The sequence below is a fragment of the Silene latifolia genome, chromosome 9 (assembly GCF_048544455.1).
Source record: "Silene latifolia isolate original U9 population chromosome 9, ASM4854445v1, whole genome shotgun sequence".
In the NCBI taxonomy this organism is placed as follows: domain Eukaryota; kingdom Viridiplantae; phylum Streptophyta; class Magnoliopsida; order Caryophyllales; family Caryophyllaceae; genus Silene; species Silene latifolia.
Genome location: NC_133534.1, coordinates 168,486,568 through 168,505,434, shown reverse-complemented (window position 1 = coordinate 168,505,434; position 18,867 = coordinate 168,486,568). Strand labels below are relative to the sequence as shown.

Here is an 18,867-nt window from a genome sequence, read left to right as displayed (position 1 = left end):
AGAGCGTAAGCCATTTCCTCCTAATCTTAAGTATGTCTTTTTAGATGATACGGAGCAATACCCAGCTATTGTTAGTGCTAAACTTGACGATAACCAGCTTTCTGCTTTGATGTGTGTACTTAAGAAAAACAGGAAAGCTTTAGGTTACTCTTTGGATGATATTAAGGGCATCAGCCCTGACATTTGTATGCACAGAATTGAGCTGGAGGAGGGACACAAGCCTTACAGACAGGGTCGTGAAAGTCAATTCGAAGATGCGGGAGGTTGTCATGGTGAGGTGATGAAACTACTCGATGCGGGTATTATTTATACAGTTGGCAACTCCAAGTGGGTTAGCCTTGATTCAGGTAGTCCGAAGAAAGGAGGGACCACTTTGTGGTACAAAATGAGAAAAATGAATTAATACCAACTCGAGTTGTAACAGGTTGGCGGATGTGCATTGACTACAGACAGTTAAATGCCGCCACAAAGAAAGACCATTTCCCCCTCCCTTTTGTTGACCAGATGACCGAAAGACTAGCTTCTAATAAATTTTTCTGTTTTCTAGACGGATATTCAGGGTTCTTTCAGATCCCTATTCATCCGGATGATCAGAGTAAGACCACTTTTACCTGTCCACAAGGTGTTTTTGCATACCATGAGAATGCCTTTCGGATTGTGTAACGCCCCAGCTACCTTTCAGAGGTGCATGATGGGGATTTTTTCTGATTATATAGAGAATATTATGGAGGTATTTATGAATGACTTCTCAGTTTATGGTATTGACTTTGATCGTTGTTTAGCTAACCTTGATAAAGTCATGCAGCGTTGTATTGATGTTAATCTTGTTTTAAACTGGGAAAAATGTCAGTTCATGGTCAATGAGGGAGTTGTGTTGGGACATTTGATTTCTGATAAGAGCATACATGTTGATAAAGCAAAAGTGCAGGTGATTGAGCAACTGCCTCCTCCTATGAATGTTAAAGGAGTGAGGAGTTTCCTTGGCCATGATGGTTTTTATCGGCGGTTCATTAAGGATTTTTCGAAAATTGCTAAACCACTTACACAATTGCTTCTTAAGGATGCTGTTTTTGAGTTTACTGATGAGTGCCTTTTAGCTTTTAACAGGTTGAAGGAGGCTTCTGCGCCAATCATTCAGCCGCCTGATTGGGATCTCCATTCGAGATTATGTGTGATGCCAGCGATTATGCGATTGGTGCAGTTTTAGGACAGCGGAAAAATAAAGTTTTGAATGCCATATATTATGCGAGCCGAACTCTGGATGAGGCTCAAGTTAACTATTACACTACTGAGAAGGAGTTTCTAGCTGTAGTTTTTGCCTTAGATAAATTTCGATCTTATTTGTTGGGTTCTAAGGTTATTGTTTATACTGACCATGCAGCGCTGAAGACTCTCTTTCTTAAGAAGGATGCGAAGCCGAGGCTTTTGAGGTGGATACTCCTTTTGCAGGAGTTTGATTTGGAGATCAAAGATAAGAAAGGTGCAGAGAATGTGGTGGTTGACCATTTATCTCGTCTGCAGCTGACAGAAAGGGAGGATTCGTTACCCATTAATGATTCTTTTCCTGATGAGAGTCTGTTAGCTATTACTAATTCGGGGTCTTATCCACCTCCGTGGTTTGCTGATTTTACTAATTTTGCAGTGTGGGTAAAATACCACCCAAGCTTTCATGGCGCGAGAAGAAGCGGTTCGCTTATGATGCTAGACAATACTTTTGGGATGATCCGTTTGTTTTCAAGGAATGTGCAGACGGTCTTATCCGGAGATGTGTGCCTCAATGGGAGGTCAAGGATATCCTAGAAGCTTGCCACTCTTTACGCCTATGGTGGTCACCATGGTCCGTCCGGATCGTGGCTAAGGTACTCAACTGGTTTCTATTGGCCAACTTTGCATGCGAGATAGTCGAAATTTTGTTGCTGAGTGCGATGCTTGTCAAAGATCGGGAAATATTTCAAAGAGACATGAGATGCCACAGGTAGGCATTCTAGAGGTTGAGATTTTTGATGTCTGGGGCATTGATTATCAAGGACCCTTTCCGAGCAGTCAAGGTAATAAATATATCCTCGTAGTTGTAGATTATGTGTCCAAATGGGTAGAAGGCATTTGCTACCCCTCATTGCGATGCAAAAGCCGTGATTAATTTGTTTAAAAAGATAATCTTCCCTCGTTTTGGTGTCCCTAGGGTTGTCATTAGCGACAGAGGTATGCATTTTAAAGAAAAAACAACTTTGTGCTATGTTGACTAAATTCGGTGTCCAACATCGTAGAGGTTTGGGGTATCATCCCCAAACTAGTGGTCAAGTTGAGATTTCTAACCGAGAATTGAAAGAAATGTTAGCTAAAGTTGTTTCTAAATCGCGGAAAGATTGGAGTCTTAAGTTGGATGATGTCTTATGGGCTTATAGGATTTGCGTTTAAAACGCCAATTGGGATGTCACCATTCCGATTGATTTATGGTAAGACATGTCATTTGCCTGTTGAATTGGAACGTAAATCTTGGTGGGCTATTTGTGATTTGAATTTAGATCCTAACCTCTCTCGTGAGAAACGTATGACGCAGCTGAATGAGTTAGAGGAATTTAGGCTGCTGGCCTATGATAATGCTAGGATCTATAAGGAGAAGACGAAGCGATGGCATGACAAGAGGATCATCAAGCGCGAGTTCAATGTCGGTGATAAGGTACTCCTTTTTAATGCTCGTATCCGTTTATTTCCTGGTAAGCTGAAATCCAGGTGGAGTGGCCCTTATCTTTGTCATAGTGATTACAAAATTCGGATCAGTTGAATTGGAAACCTCATCTGGAGACTGATTCAAAGTGAATGGTCAATACGTGAAACACTATCACGGTGCAGACGAATTTGTTGGGCAGGTCGAAGTACTATACTTTGACCCACTTTTAGAAGCTGCAAATTGAGGTAAGAAGGTCGTGCGGGACCTCTTAAACCAGCGCTAACCGGGAGGCAACCCGGCTTGTAAATTCTATGTAATTAGGAACTTTACAGTTTTATTTAATTAATTTGCATTAGGAGCTTTAGCTTATTTCATTTTAATTAGCAATTACTTTTGTGGAAAGACGCGCGCCTTTGAGAATGTTTGCAGGTAATTATTTTATGCAAAGTGCGTAGGGCGCTTTGCTGAATGTCGATGAGAGAAAGACGGGAAATTGAAGTTGGAAAAAGCAATTTTAACGTAATTGAGCTTAATTGCCAGTACTTGCAGTCGATCGACCATGTGCATCAGTCGATCGACTGAAGAGGAAAAGTCAGAAGCTGCTAAAAGGGAAGATTGGTCGATCGACTAGGTCTGATAGTCGATCGACCACCGCGCGAAACCAGAGGGCAATTTAATAGGGAAGTTCTAATTCCTACTTCATTCATTCATTCATACTCATTTGATCAAAAAAATAGAAAAACCCTAGTTCTTCCCCCTTTCGCGATTTTCTTGCTAATCTACCCTTTAATTTCGATTTTTCTTGCTCAAATCCCCAAGTTCTCATCAAAGGTATGTCTCTAATCATCTTCTAGTCCTTTAAATTCGATTTTTGCTGAATTTTTATGCCCAAATTTCGAGCAATCTCACATTGTTTCGAAAAAAAAAATCGATTTGGGGAAAATCGATTTAGGGCTAATTTCTTTTCGAATTTGTGCTTTAATTGCATTTGCTATCCTATCCCTTTGATTTTCGAGCCATCTAAGCAACTAGGAGAAGTTTAATTTCATTTTTCCCCAAATTTTCGAAACCCTAGCTTGATGATCGATTTTTGTTGTAATTGAGGGTTTGTTAATTTCCATTATTCAAGATTGTGGGAAGCTAATTGTTGAGTTTGTTGAATTTTTTAGGAAGCAACAATGACGAAAGGGAACCAGACGATCTTCGGTGGGCAGTCCAGTCAAGGAGCAGCTAAACGGTCGCGGGGTCCGCCGCCAATGATCGAGGCAACTACGGATAGTCTACCTGGCTATCCACAAGTGATTTTCTCTACCTCTACTCAGAGAGCTAAATTTATTACCTTGGTCGAAAAAACAAAAGTTCAGGCAACCCGTTTTATTCATAAGCCAACTTTAGAGAAACTAGGGTGTCTTGAATCTGTTGTGTCTCTGCTAAATAGGACAGGGATGTCGGGATTGGTGGACATGGCTGAGTTCAATTACTATACTTTAACCCTTGAGTTTTTCTCGTCTTTTGCTTTTGACCAGACCACTTTTGAAGCTAATAAGAGTAGCTCTTGTATATCTTTTCGGCTGTTTAATGTCACCTACTCCTTGACATTAGCTGAGTTTGCTGGTTATTTGGGTCATTGTTTCGAGGGTAACACCTCGAAATCTTCTGATGTGCACAGGGTAATGTGGTCGTGTATCTCTGACCTGAACGCCCCTAAGAGGACGGGCACCTCCGTCCACTTACCCCATTTTCGTTACTTCTTCCGGCTGATGGGTAGCACCATCTTTGGCCGCAAAGAGTCAATAATGTTAATACAATTGAATTGTCAATCTTGGCTGGCTGCCTAAACATTGAGAGTCGGGTAGCCCGTATTTATAATATCGCTTATTTGACTGCCTCTCACTTTAACACTATAAGTGAGGGTACCTCTTTGGCCACTATTGTTTGTGGTGGGCTGGTGACTCGTATAGCCCACCGTCTGGTTCTTGTTTCCCCTCGAGAGGAGGCTCCTCTCGACCCTCAGGCACGCTTCATGGACCTTGACTACGTCAAGTCTGTAAAGTGGGTCAATACTCGGGGTCGGTGGAAGATTGATTCTTTCATTTGCGACCCCATACCTATCCTTGGCCTCCCTCCCATCTTGCCCCTTACTACTGTTTTGGGGGCGACTCGCCCGCCCTTGCCTAGCTACAGGCTCCCTATTAGGGCGGGCACCACCACAGCTTCCACCTCGAGAGGAGCTCGCGCCTCCTCTTCACAGGCCCCCTCCTCCTCCACCCCTGCTCCCACGGGTTTCCCGACTACTTTTCGTCCCCCTACACCTATGTCATGGACCAAAGGGCGGTTTCACGTGTGTTGGGTGACTTGTGCAGGAGTTTTGATCAGCACAGGATGGACATGGCTCTGGCCATGTACCCAGTTTACGAGGAGTATGCTCGGACAGGGATGCTCCCACGGGGTCCCTGGACTCACCTGTTGGTCGTGAAACTAAATCTTTTCGGTAACTTGTCGTTAGGAGCACCTAGACCAAAACACAATTTATTGCTTCACAAACAACTCTACAATTAGTAAAGAGGCAAGTAAAGGTCGGATCCCAAGGGACGGGAATTGAGATGAGATTTCTATTGCAACTAGTGGTGTCTTAGGGGTGTCACAATTTGGGTTGATGTAGAAGGTCATTAAAGTAAATAGCAATGAAAGTAAACAAGCAAGATGAATTAAAAGGGTTGTAAACAATTGATAAAAAGCACTAGGGTATCATGGGGTCATAGGGGATTCATGGGAATTGATCACACAAACATGTTCTCAAATTATAAGCAAACAATTATTGTTGTGATGGATTGAGTTGGGTTATATCTTACAATCCTAGGAAAGTTTGGGTCCCGGAGCCGAATCGATTAGATTGTACAACACCTACAAGTCGACTTAGTCTTCCCTACTCAACAACATGCATGGTCTAATGAGACTCGAGTTGGTTTATGTCTTACAAGTCTCATTGAAAAGATAGGTGATGGGTAAAAAATGCAAGGATTCATAGGCTCGCATTTCATCAAACATAATATGTGCATGAGTTGAGACCAAAACAAGCAAGCAAATAAACCATGAAAGCATATTAATTTAAGCATGAATCATTCCCCATGTTGGTTTCCCCTAATTACCCATTAACCCTAGCTAGGTGACTACTCACTCATTATCATGTTGAACATGCTAGCAAGGTTGTCAATCATACCAACAAAGTGAAACATGATGAATAAATGAAAGCAATTAACAATAATTAAAAAGAAATTAAGAGAATTATACCTACTAATGATTCCAATAATAAAGCAAAGAATAAAAGAAGTACTTGATGCTTGATTGAGAGGTTGTCAATCTCCCAATAATAACCCAAATAATCTTCAATTACCCAAAATAAAGGATGAACAAAAGAGAGATTAAGGAAATAAAACTTGTATTAAAACTTGATTAATTGTTGATTACAAAACTAAAGAGAGATTTGATTGATATTAACTACTCTAAGAATTGATAAGAAGAACATGCTCTTCCAATTATACTAATGGGGTATTTATAGTGGGGATTAGGTGTAGGAATTAGGGTTAACTAAGGGCTTAAATGACGATTAAGTCCCTACTTAAGGAAACGCCGGTATTTTCCGAAGGATGGGCATCTTTCTTGAAGCTTGAAGAAACAAAGTTGCGCTGTCTTGGAATCCGTGCGTCTTAGGCTCGGGACGGCCGGATTCTATTGTCTCTGCCCAGGCGTCTTTGGGAGAAGACGGGCGTCTTCTGGTGTTGCTGCCCGGGCGTCTTGGGTAGAAGACGCACGGATTGTGGAGGTGGAGGACGGGTGTCTTCTAGGCAATCCGCACGGATTGCTGGACGGCTTCATTTCTTCTTCTTTTCTTCCTTTTTCTTCATAAAATCCTTGGGGATTTCCTCGGGGATGCAAGGATCTTTTCTCATCATTGCCCATCTACTATAATATGTACAAAGGCCTTCTAATCTTGTCTCTCCTTGATGCTTGGTCATTAAATTCAATCAATTTAGTCTCATTTTGCCATGAAAATGCAAGGTTTGCACTCCTTTCCTACCAAGGATACAAAACCTCAAAGAATATGCAAAACAAAGAACTAAAGACGATAGATGACCCAAATATGCACTAAAAAGCATGGGAACAAGGCTAATTCGGGGGCTAAAAATGCTCTAATTATGGTCACATCAAATATCCCCAAACCGAACCATTGCTCGTCCCGAGTAAAGAGGTGACAAAGACTAGGACCATTATTTAAACTAACCTAATAACATAGCCGATATGAGACAATTAGCGGGTCTCACTCCGCCCCTTCAACTCACAACAAGACAACCATGAGGTAGGATGCCTTCTTGCAAGGCAAGGTGGGTCTTGCCAAAATGGCAACACATCCAAACATTAAGCACACAAAACAAATAATGGATGCATCTACAAAAGAATAGCCACTTTCCTCATCTAAGTGGCGGAAATTATCTACAAGGGAAACAATTCAAGGGTACACACTCCTTCATAGATGCAATTTGTTCAAACTACTAAGCCTAGAAGGATACCAATAAATCACCTCCAAGTTGTGTCAAGCTAGAGTACCTTTGTCCTCAATCGTTAAATGCTTTTGTCAAGAATAGACTCCCTATGGTGTTAGAAACACTGGAGGATCGCGGAATTCCCCCTCTTGTCTAGACAAGAAGAAGGGTCGTCCCCTCTCTACCATGCACAAAAATGGATACGATGGATAAAGGGATCGATAGATATTTGATTTTGACTTTGGGAGTTTGCTTTTGTTGTTGTTTTTCCCCCCAATTTCATGTGGCATATAACATTTGAGAACACTTTCTTGCCATTTCTTTTTTATTTTTGGCATTTCAACACTTGACAACTTTCAACTTTTCTTTGCATTTCTTTTGAACATTTTCAAAGTCACCCCATATGTAGTGAGGGTGCCTTATATTTGAAGCTTTAGGAGTTCTATTTTTGCTCCTCTTTTCATTTGATGCATTTTTTTTGCAAACTTTCTTTCACTTTTCATTTCATTGAACTCAAATTGATTTCTTTTTGTGCCCATTCCCTTTGTTGACAAAAATGTGGTAGAACATGGATGATGGATGCATGGTTTCAAGGGTCACCTTGGAATAAACGGTAGCCAAAGAGTTATCACACCACAAGGTACTCTTGACTAGGCCTTAATCCATGGGTCAAAGGATACTAGCATAACACATCCTAGGGTGTTTTACAAGTATTCTAACAAGCAAAGTCTTAAGAAGAAAAAGCATCTACTAGGGCCTATATACACTTGTCAAGCTTCCCAAGTAGACGGTTTCGCAAAATTTTTCTAACATGCAACTACATGCCATGATGCAACTAACATATAAACATCCTAATGCAAATGATTCTACCAACTAATATGACATATACACTAAATGCAAGTCCTAAGTTCACATTGTTATACCGCATCAATCAAAATAAAGCCACATAGTCATTAACATAAAGAGGAAAAAGGAGATTGGAAAAATCATACCATGCGGTCTTCAATATCCTCATGTCTCGGATGTGACGTAGTCAATCAATGTGAACAAGGATAGAACAAACACAATATATATACAATAATATATACATGACTACACCACAAAGGAAATGAACTTGTTTTTGGTTTTTCAATTTTCAAAGTTTTATGGTTTTTTCGAAATTTTTCAATTTTTTTGGATTTTTGAATAAAAGTTAAGTTAGAATTCCCCATCCCCACACTAATATGGGCATTGTGCTCAATGGCCAAAATAATGGGAAATCATGCAAGCATGATGCATGAATTCTACACTAAATGCAAGCTACACTAATCTACACTACATGATGCATGGGTTTTTTTGTTTATGACGGAGAGGATAATTTAGATTACCTCCCGTTGTGTATGTATGTACTTCCCCAAACCGAGTTAGACATTATTGATAATGTCCTAAGGTTGGGTGTAGTTCATGCACACACGATGCAATGCATGAAACTAAATTTGTCATTTTGGATTTTCAAAAGGTGGGAACAATAAAATGAGAACACCTCAATGGGGCCGAGGTGTTAGTCCTCTATGTTGCTAGGACTACTCCAACAATGATCAAGATAAATAAATAAAACAAAGAGAGAAATAGACAAACCTCAAGAGGGTAGGAGCCTCCAAAGCTTGCTAATCTTCCATCATATCATCACTATCATCATCTTTCTCAATAGAAGTGGACTCATCACCACTTTCCTCTTCACTTTCTTGTTCACTTTGTTCATCATCCCTTTCTTCTTCTTCACTAGCCTCTTCATCAATGTTATCATCAACATCTTCATCACCGACAACCTCATTGTCACCCGGAATCTCAACCCTAGATGCACTCGGAAAGAAGACTTCCATATCCGCCCAACTAGGCAAAGGACATGAAGGATCAAGTAGTCCTTGCCTAGCTAAATGAAGGAGGGGTGGATATTGGGCTAAGTAAGCATCTTCCCGATCCTTAAAGGCTTGCTTGTGCATCTCTTGCATAAGAAGAGTCATATAATCATTTCTTGCTTCAACACCTTTGGGTTTGAACTCTTGGTACTCGAAAGGATAGGGTGGTGTGACAATGGAAGAGGAGGGCATTTCAATTTCACCCTTTTGTTGTCGGATAATGTATTCGGCCTCTTTTGAAAGGAGAAGGAGATAGTTGGTCCGGTGGACACTTAAGCGACAAATCTTCGAAGGCAAAGTAAAAGATCTAGCCTCACTAGTGAGCCATCCATACTTGGTGTCAAGAGGGTTATGAGAGACCCACTTGTACTTGTTTATCATAGTTTCAATATCAATGAGATGACCACCCTTCTTCGCCTCATACTTGCTATCCTTGTTGAAGTTCGGATCAAAGTATTTAGCCAAAAGAGTGACTAGACCTCCATTCACAATAACGGTAGTGCCTTGCTTCCCACAATCAACATTTAGCCATCTATCCACCAAAAGCCTTAGAGAGTTGAAAGGCTTGGTGAATTCCCTTCCAATGTTTAAGGCCGACTCAAGAAGAACAAAATCGAGTTTGGTAAAGTGGTTGGTGTCTTTTCTTGCAATGATGGTGTTCCCTATGACCTTGTGCCACACTCTAATGCCCGGATGGTGGACTAATAGAGCGCGACTAGCATGATAGTTCTCAAATTTCCTTCCGGAAATCGCCTCCCAAAGAAGGTCGGGGTCATATTTGCCAACAGTCTTGAAATAACTCGGTGAATCACTAAGACCCAAAGCTTTACTCATTTCCTCAAAGGAGATGCGCCTACTAACATTAGCTAGGCGGAACTCGATGCTTTCCATAGTCTCTACCTTATTAACTTTTAAAGAACTCAAGAATTATAAGGTAAGGGAGGGGTATGTCAATTCTTTTGTTGTAAACAATTTCTCCAACCCCATGGCTTTAAAGAAGGCTCTAGTTTGCTCAAGGACACCCAACTTATCTAAGGAATCTTCACAAATAAACTTGGTGGATAGAAATGATTTTCTAGCAAACTTGGCAAAAGTGTCCCTATGGGATTTGGAAATGAAAATTACCTCCGGATAATTCGAAAGTTGAGCAATTTCCGGAGTAGTAGATGTTGTTGCTTCCATGGGAGGTTGTTCTTGTTGCACTTCCAAATTTGAGCTAGCTACCACCATAGCCAATGAGGCTTTCTTTGCTTGAAGACTCTTTTGTCTTGTTGAGAGTGCCTTTGCCTTTGGTGCCTTTGTTGCTCCTTTTGTCCTTGCCATTGATGCTTGAACCAAGAAAAGAGTGAAAATCTTCAATTTTCAAGTGTACCCAAATCGATTTCAAGATGAAAGGCTTTGCCTTTATAAATTCAAAAATCGACTCAAAGGTTGAAGATTTTGTGCTTGGTTTGATTTTTGTTGAAAGAGGAGTGATTAATTTTTGTTAAAAGGATGTTTTGATTTGATTTTGATGATTGTGGTTGAGGAAATCTTGTTTATGTGATGGAGAGGATGAGGGTTTTGAGTTTTTGGGGTTTATGGGTAGTGTTATGAATGAAGGAATGAAGAAATGAATGTGGGAGGGGGTTTATAATGAACCCGAAATATTTGAAATGCAGGGGGAAGACGGGCGGCTTTCCTTCGGGACGCCCGGATTCTGTCTGTTCTGGGTTGGGAAATTCTCGCCTAAAGACGGGCGGATTCTAGCAAAGACGGGCGGATTTGAAAATGCAGGACAGGCTTTTTTCATAAAAGACGGGCGGATTCCTTTCCAGGGATTTTTCTTGTTTTTCTCAGCCAAAAAGACGAGCGGATTCCTTTCCAGGGATTCAGTTCCATCCGTGTACCTTGCATATCCCTTGTCATTTTTCATCCTTCAAAATCTCGTGTTCTTCATTGTGGGGGCACTACTAAGGCATGAATAGCCTACGCAATTGCTATCCCCACACTAAGCTAAAGCACTACACATCAATTGAAATCATTAGTCCCTCCCTAACTTCTCTCAAAAATGATAATTATCTTGATCAAGGCACAAAAATCCAAAAAATGACAAAAATGCAATTCAAGAATTAAAATGCGAGTTAGGGAGTTAGAAATATTTACAAATGGTGGTTTAGGGAGGACTCCACCAAACTCTCATTCTTGATGAGATGTCAAGGGGGCATGTCCAAGGTGTTGTTGATGTTGCTCAACACCTTGAAAAAGTAATCCAAAGCTTGTTCATTGTCATGATAAAGGTCTTCGATAGATCTTTGCCCTTGTTGTCGGTCTTGATCGATGGCATTACCGATGTAGGGATTGAAAATCCCTTCAAATTCGTCGTCCCAAAGACCACAAACTTCATTAAGTTGATCATTAAAAATCTCTTGATTTGATGGAGACAACTCTCCCATTTTCTTTTCTTAGCCAATGAGGCCATCTTCTTCATTGCTTGACTTTGGCGAGCTTTGCAAACTCTCTTTGTTACAATTCACTTGCTCTTTGAATGGAGCATCTTCAATTTTCTTCTTCCATTGGAGTTCCGACTTCTTCCTATCATCCTTCCGGCTATAATGATCGATCATAAAACATGGTTCATGTAAACGGGGAGCTCTCATAGTCTTGTCAAGATTGAAAGTTATGCTCTCATCTCCCACTTCTAGAGTGAGCTCTCCATGTTTTACATCAATCACCACCGGTGTGTAAGAAAGGTCTTCCTAGAATGATTGGAATGTTGGAATCTTCTTCCATATCAACAATGACAAAGTCCACCGGGATGAAAAATTTCCCAATTCGTACGGGAACATCTTCCCTTATCCCTAATGGTGTCTTCGTCGATCTATCGGCCATTTGGAGTGTAATATTGGTGCATTTAAGCTCTCCCATCCCCAACCTTTTACTCACCGAGTATGGAATAACACTCACACTAGCCCCTAGATCACATAAGGCTTTGTTGATCGTGGTGTCGCCAATGGTACACGGTATTGAGAAGCTTCCCGGATCCTTGAGTTTTGGAGGTGAACTCCCTTGAAGTATTGCACTACTCACCTTAGTGAAGGCGATAGTTTCAAGCTTCCGGATCGACTTCTTCTTTGTGAGGATGTCTTTCATGTATTTTGCATAGGCCGGCACGTGATTGATTAATTCCGTGAAAGGAATTGAGACTTTCAAATTCTTCACAATTTCCATAAATTTTCCAAGTTGGTCATCAAATTTGGGCTTGACTTGACGACTTGGAAAAGGAAGTCTAATCACAATGGGCTCCTTCTCCTTGACCTTCTCTTCATTTTTCTTTAAAATTTATTCTTTTGATGATTCTCCATCCTTGGAGTTTTGCATAATTTCTTCCTTATCACTAGCTTCCACAACTTCATCCTCAACTTGGTTCTTCGATGCTTCATACCTTGTACCACTTCTCAAGTGAATGGCACTAACAGTTTCATGTCTTGGGGGATTACTTTGAGGTGGTAATTGCCCCTTTTGTCTTTGTGAGCTTGAAGATGCTAGTTGAGTCAATTGGGTTTCCAACATTTTGGTGTGAGCTAGGATGTTGTTGATGGTGGTTTCCTTTGCTTGACTATCTTTTTGCATTTGAGTGAAAAATTCTTGTTGATTCTTTTGCATTTGAAGGACCGCTTTTTGAACATCAAAACCTTGGTCATTTTGTTGATTGTATGGAGATTGATTTTGGTAACCTTGGTTTTGGTTGTAAAAGGGTCTTTGATTTTGGTTTCTCATGGGAGGTGGGGTGTATGTTGTTTGAGGGTTTTGAACATTTTGGCTTTTGTATGAGAGATTTGGATGTAATTTGGTGTTTTCATTGTAATAGTTAGAATAAGGGGTACCACTCTTGTATGCTTGGAAAGCATTTACTTGTTCATTTGTTCCCCTACATTCACTTTGGTCATGTCCCAAAGTTCCACAATTCTCACATATCCCACTTGGGATTGATGAAGATGTCGTCATGGCATTAACATGATGCTTTGATGATTTTGAGGCTTCTTCAAGTCTAGCCATGGCCTTTTCAAACTTCAAATTGATGGTATCAATGTGAGCACTAAGTTGAGCACCCAATTGAGTAACGGAGTCCACTTCATACTTTCCTCCTCTAGTAGCCTTGCGAGGTCTACTATATTGTGAGTTATGGACCGCCATTTCCTCAATTTTGTTCCAAGTTTGATTGTCATCAACTTCGGTGAACATTCCATTTGATCCCATGTTGAGAATGTTCCTTGAATCTTCATATAGACCGTTCCAAAATTGTTGTACCAAGAACCACTCGCTAAGTCCATGGTGAGGACATGAGCGACAAATTCCTTTGAACCGCTCCCAAGCTTCATACAAAGATTCTTCATCCCTTTGCTTAAAACCCGTAATTTGAGCTCTTAGCATGTTAGTCTTTTCCGGTGGGTAGAATTTTTTGTAGAAAGCTAGAGCAAACTTCTTCCAAGAATCAATTCCGAGAGTGGCCTTATCAAGGCTCTTCAACCATTGTTTTGCGGTGCCAATTAGAGAAAAAGGAAATAAGACCCATCGAATTTGGTCTTGAGTTACACCGGTTTGAGAAATCGCATCACAATAGTCACAAAAGGTCTTCATATGAGAATGAGGGTCTTCACTAGGCATCCCCCCAAATTGGTTCCTTTCGACTAATTGGATAAATGGGGATTTAGCAATAAAATTTCCGGTCAAATGTTGTGGTGTGGGAGTACCATTGGGTAGGTTCTCCTCGGTGGGTACGGAATGTGATGAAAACTTAGGCATTGTGGGTTGATTTTGTGTTGTATTTTGTGTTGGGTTCTCCTCACCTTCTCTTGCAAAAGGGTTGATGAACTCAATAGTTGGTTGAATATCTGTAACCTCACTAATACCTCTCAAATTTCTCCTAGCAAGTCTCCTATTGGTTGTCAAAGTTCTTTCAATTTCACGATCAAAAGGTAACAAGTCACCTTGTGACCTTCTAGACATGCAAAATATCAAACAACTCGAAAATAATTAGAACAAACCTTGAGGAGTTTTACTTCCTCAAGGCAAAGAAAGACACAACTAATAACAATATAAGAAAATCTAAATCAAGTTAACACCGTCCCCGGCAACGGCGCCATTTTTGGTCGTGCAAACTAAATCTTTTCGGTAACTTGTCGTTAGGAGCACCTAGACCAAAACACAATTTATAGCTTCACAAACAACTCTACAATTATTAAAGAGGCAAGTAAAGGTCGGATCCCAAGGGACGGGAATTGAGATGAGATTTCTATTGCAACTAGTGGTGTCTTAGGGGTGTCACAATTTGGGTTGATGTAGAAGGTCACTAAACTAAATAGCAATGAAAGTAAACAAGCAAGATGAATTAAAAGGGTTGTAAACAATTGATAAAAAGAACTAGGGTATCATGGGGTCATAGGGGATTCATGGGAATTGATCACACAAACATGTTCTCAAATTATAAGCAAGCAATTATTGTTGTGATGGATTGAGTTGGGTTATATCTTACAATCCTAGGAAAGTTTGGGTCCCGGAGCCGAATCGATTAGATTGTACAACACCTACAAGTCGACTTAGTCTTCTCTACTCAACAACATGCATGGTCTAATGAGACTCGAGTTGGTTTATGTCTTACAAGTCTCATTGAAAAGATAGGTGATGGGTAAAAAATGCAAGGATTCATAGGCTCACATTTCATCAAACATAATATGTGCATGAGTTGAGACCAAAACAAGCAAGCAAATAAACCATGAAAGCATATTAATTTAAGCATGAATCATTCCCCATGTTGGTTTCCCCTAATTACCCATTAACCCTAGCTAGGTGACTACTCACTCATTATCATGTTGAACATGCTAGCAAGGTTGTCAATCATACCAACAAAGTGAAACATGATGAATAAATGAAAGTAATTAACAATAATTAAAAAGGGATTAAGAGAATTATACCTACTAATGATTCCAATAATAAAGCAAAGAATAAAAGAAGTACTTGATGCTTGATTGAGAGGTTGTCAATCTCCCAATAATAACCCAAATAATCTTCAATTACCCAAAATAAAGGATGAACAAAAGAGAGATTAAGGAAATAAAACTTGTATTAAAACTTGATTAATTGTTGATTACAAAACTAAAGAGAGATTTGATTGATATTAACTACTCTAAGAATTGATAAGAAGAACATGCTCTTCCAATTAGACTAATGGGGTATTTATAGTGGGGATTAGGTGTAGGAATTAGGGTTAACTAAGGGCTTAAATGACGATTAAGTCCCTACTTAAGGAAACGCCGGTATTTTCTGAAGGATGGGTATCTTTCTTGAAGCTTGAAGAAACGAAGTTGCGCTATCTTGGAATCCGTGCGTCTTAGGCTCGGGACGGCCGGATTCTATTGTCTCTGCCCGGGCGTCTTTGGGAGAAGACGGGCGTCTTCTGGTGTTGCTGCCCGGGTGTCTTGCGTAGAAGACGCACGGATTGTGGAGGTGGAGGACGGGCGTCTTCTAGGCAATCCGCACGGATTGCTGGACGGCTTCATTTCTTCTTCTTTTCTTCCTTTTTCTTCATAAAATCCTTGGGGATTTCCTCGGGGATGCAAGGATCTTTTCTCATCATTGCCCATCTACTATAATATGTACAAAGGCCTTCTAATCTTGTCTCTCCTTGATGCTTGGTCATTGAATTCAATCAATTTAGTCTCATTTTGCCATGAAAATGCAAGGTTTGCACTCCTTTCCTACCAAGGACACAAAACCTCAAAGAATATGCAAAACAAAGAACTAAAGACGATAGATGACCCAAATATGCACTAAAAAGCATGGGAACAAGGCTAATTCGGGGGCTAAAAATGCTCTAATTATGGTCACATCACCCGTCCTTCTTTGTTCCCCCGGTGGGCGGATATCCTCCGCCTGCTACGACATCTACTCCTACGACTACTACTGCCGCTGCTGCTGAGGCGGAAGAGGAGGATGACTCGGGATCCGAGGAGGATGAGGGTAGCGATCCCGAGTATGACGGTGGAGATTAGATGCACATGACCTCCCCCATTTTTGGCTGGTTTGGAGAGGTCTTCTTTTGTGAGTTTCCGTTTCTATTTCATTAGTTTCCATTTCTCCTGTAGATGTTTATATTCTTCCTAATTTTGTTGTTGCTGCTGGTGAGTTTGCTGCTGAGCACAATGAGGGCATTGTACGTTTTGGTTTGGGGAGGGTATATGCATATGTCTATTGCATTTGCATTTGTTATTTATTGCATTTCTGTTCCACGTTTATTGCATTTCAGCTTGCATTTGTTTTCAATCGAAAAAAAAATATATAAAAAAAAACGAAAAAATTGAAAAATTTCAAAAAAATTTCACGTTTACTTTTGTATATAGGTCGAGTCGGAATGGATGGATTTCAATGATAAAATTGTTTTGCGTATTGTCTCATTGCCCTTCCTTGCACTTGTAATGTCGTTGAGTATGTCACTTGCACAGTCTACGAGTTTTTGTTGGAATTTTACTAAACAAATAGACTTGACTTAATATTGGCAAACTACTTAAAAATTCTGAGGTTAGAGCTTATTTAAACTGGTGTCATTTATGACCAGTTTCATGTAGGAATGAGAGTAGTTACTCCTCGTAAGGCATGTCACATAAATTTGCATAAACATGAATTTTATCTGCTTAATACCTGTATGCATTTGGTTTTGCGGTTTGCTGACACATGTGGAAGAGGTTCCCTTTATTTCATCTTACCCATAAGCCCCACAAAAGCCAAATTTGCCTTTTTGTCCCATAAACTACATTCCAAATTTAGCCACCCTAGCCGAGCTAGTAAAGGTAGTTATTCGGGAATATTGTCTAACGATTTGGTTTTCATTGTCTCGTGTGAGATATGCACCAGTTTTGGTGATATGTTGGGAAAAGAAGGGAAAGTTTGAATTGAAAAAAAGAGAAAGAAAAAAAAAAAGAAGAAACTGAACTGGCAGAGAGGTTCAGCTCAGCAGGGGTAGTCGATCGACTGCACCACCTGGTCGATCGACTGCCTGTCCAGGTTTTGAAAAAAAAAAAGTAAAAGTCAGAAAAGAAAGAAAGGAAAAGAAAAAAAAGAAGAAAAATCACATGACTAGAATAAATTTTGGATGGTGATTTTTATTCCCATGTTGCTATTTATAATTATTTGGGGAATTATTATTGTTTTGGGAGATTGTGAGATTTGTGCTTTTAGTAGCACCGTTTTGATTTTCTCTCGAGTACGAAGTTGGGAAATGTTCACAAATTTGGGTTTAGAAGTTGCTTGCTCGGCTTTACCTCCTCTTATCCAAATTTATTTTAGCCCCTTCTTACCCGTAGCCTCACAATTCCAAAATCGCCTCGGCATGTGTCATGGTCATTAAATGGTTGGAATGCATATGTACGGTTGTAGAGATATTATTCATGTTAGATTGCAGGCATGCTTTTATGGGTCGTAGTTAGGTGAGAGACTTGTCTCATTCATTCTTCTATCTTGCACAATTAAATTCTCACCCTATTCTTAATTTGAGTGAATGAGCGACCCGTGAGAGTCTGATATACACGAGCCTTGCAAGGTCGAAAGTTTGGTAAATTCTTGAACATGTTCAACTCGTTTGCGCTTGACAAAATACTTTGATATTATTTGTTGCATTAAATTGGTTGGGCATGATAATACGTTCTTGTTTTGAGAAAGAAATCTGTTCCAATAGGTGTTTAGATTGAGTCTTAGTGCGTGCTTGGGGACAAGCAAGGTTTGGTTTGGGGAGATTTGATACGTGCATATTCCATACACTTTATTAGCATTTTTGGCACGTATTTCTATGCGTAATTATTAGCTTTAAGCTATTATTTATCCCGAAACGGTTTACTTTGTATTTCCTATGTCATTAGTGTAGGAATGGCCGGAAGTAAGCTAAATCGAGCCTTTATCTGTTCCCGGAGGCATTTTATGGAAACTATGAAGTTAGAAGCTCGGGGCTAGATTGTCTTGGGATGCGTGCATGAAGTTGGGAGCTGCTACAGCATTGCTGGTCTATCGACCAACTACCCCAGTCTATCGACCGTGGAGTTCAGTGGAGAAAGAAGTGTTGCGTACTGTACTGGGTGGTCGATTGACCGTGCCCCTTGGTCGATCGACCAGGTCTCGAGCTGCGGGTTCTTTTAATTTATTTGTCTTTTGAAAGCCCACTTGTAATTGATCTTATAGGTGGAACGTTTATCAGTAGTACGTAACAATAATTTAGGTTATGCTTTTCATTATTCAACAACTAAAGTTTTAGATCTAGTTTTTTTTTGGGAAACACGAAGTGGAGGCTACGGATTCGAATTAATTGTTTGTTCATCAATTTCCTTAGTAAGCTTTAATTTAATTCAATCTTCTCTTATTCTTGTCTTTTTAATTCTAGTTTCTACCAACTTATATTCAAGCAATTTAGTTTCAGTCCTTTAGTTTTAATTCTATTTCAATCATGTCAATTTTATTCTACATCTTTAATTTTGCAATTGTTATATTCTTAGTCATGCGTAGCTAAAATTTCTATGCTAGGAATTAGGGAATCCATGGCGTCATGAGTTAATTTTATTAAGTCTAGGTTGAACCCGTACCGGCCTTATTTACCTTTGTGAGATTTTTACCCCTTGCTAGATTGAGAAATTAGCAAAGTTTGATTTCTTACAAGTAATTAGAAAGACTAGTGGAGCGAAAGCATTTTAGTTTCTTTCTAGGGTGGAAAAAGACCGAGAGGCTTAATTCGAAT

At 40.0% G+C, this 18,867-nt stretch overlaps 1 non-coding gene across 1 annotated transcript; it reads left to right on the top strand.

The window, feature by feature from the left end:
• The first annotated feature begins 13,416 nt into the window (after positions 1-13,416).
• LOC141602911 (small nucleolar RNA R71) lies at positions 13,417-13,523 on the top strand. Its single transcript, XR_012524817.1, has one exon. It is a non-coding gene; the product is annotated as a small nucleolar RNA R71 (small nucleolar RNA).
• Positions 13,524-18,867: the final 5,344 nt, after the last annotated feature.